Below are 1,675 nucleotides of genomic sequence, written 5' to 3' on the forward strand. Positions count from 1 at the left end.
TGTACAATGTGAGGCCATCCCAACCTCATTGTTTTTCTCCCTTTGAACTGACTTGAAGTATGGATACATAAAACACTGTGGTGATACCCCTCCAAAAATTGAGTAGCGTTGTGGTTGTGTTATTGGATGAATATTGGAGACCTGGATGAATTTTCTAAAGAAACAGGTTTGAAAATTTTGGATTTGGATTTAAAAAGCATCTGGAAATAGGCTAGGGCCGTCAAGTTGTTGTAAAATACAACTGGTTTACAAACTTACTTCAGGGAAGTCATTAATAGCCTGGATCCATATGTGACTCTAGACTCTCATTGCAATGGTCGACTTATAATTGCTGTCTAAAGTGATCTAAGATGATACTTGGTTGTAACCAACACTACCTGCCCAGTGCTGCTAGAGATTCAGTAATAATTATTGATTTTGCAAGAAATCCCCACATCCTGGGAGTGGAAGCAAACGAAAAGGTTTGAGAGAGAGAACCTGCGAAGAAGGCATCACAATTGGGATGGTTTGTGCATTCTTCCTGCTGGTAACTTGGATTGTCACCAAGTGTCCTACATTTTAGTCATCCCCTCTTTCTAATATTTTGGTTCTGAAGGCAAATACACTGCTGTCCCTGTGCTGAGATCAGCTGACTCACTGTAATTATGCATTGAATGTTAACTGTACCTGGCAGTATACTTGCAGTTTGAGAGAGCTTTATCACGGGAATCTCAGAACACAGCAGAAAGTGAGTGAGGTGAGTGTTCTAAGAAATGGCCTTGGAGGAGAATTCTAAAAGTATGGAGAGTGTGGAAAACAGGTTGAGGAAAGAAGTGCCAGCATGAAGAAGGTCCCTGTGTTTGGGATGATAAATACACAGTGCTACAGAATTGAGCTCATGACTGAAAGGACTGATGGGCAGTGGACTTATCACAAGGCTAAGGAGTGTCAATGTGTTTGAGCAAGTCAGGAAATGTGAACCGTGGGATACGGATGATGGGTTTTGGAATTAAATTCTATCTGTAGGGGCTCCTTGAACAGGTAGTTGTGGTTCACAGTGAGGCTTCTACTTGGTATGTCCATATCATCAAATGCCTGTCCAATTATTAATTCTTCTTTGGCTTTCTACTTGCTTCCTCCTTCCGTATCTCATTTTGCATTAGTCTGTGACCAGGTTTAATTAGTAGCCCAACTAAACACACAAATTTACATTAATTGAGTGCCTGCAACACAGTAAGATGTCCGAAGTTAGTTTAGTGTTATCAGACAAAATGTGTCACAGATATATTTATACTGTTGCTGCTACCATTTTTGTTTAATGTAGTTTGTGCTGATCCACTTGAGAGGTGTCATTTGTAGGGAGTGAGACCATTTTTCATTTGAGAGTTGAAATTGAATGTTGATCATGCCAGACACGCATGAAATGAAAAGCTTTCTGATGATGCTTCTGCCTTTCAGCCTCAAGAACACATGATATTTCCAATTCCCACATATGTTAGCAACATTGTTATCTTACTAGATCAGTAACCCAGAGACCAGGACAAATGATCTGAGGGACATGTCTTCAGATTCCACTACTGCATCTTGGGAATTGAAATTGAATAAAGATCTTCTTAGATGGTGTACCATAGAATCCCTAGAGTGTGGAAGCAGGCCATTTGACCCTCTGAAGCATAACCCATGTCTAATCCACCTA

This window comes from Rhincodon typus, chromosome 6 (genome assembly GCF_021869965.1).
Source record: "Rhincodon typus isolate 14 chromosome 6, sRhiTyp1.1, whole genome shotgun sequence".
Classification (NCBI taxonomy): domain Eukaryota; kingdom Metazoa; phylum Chordata; class Chondrichthyes; order Orectolobiformes; family Rhincodontidae; genus Rhincodon; species Rhincodon typus.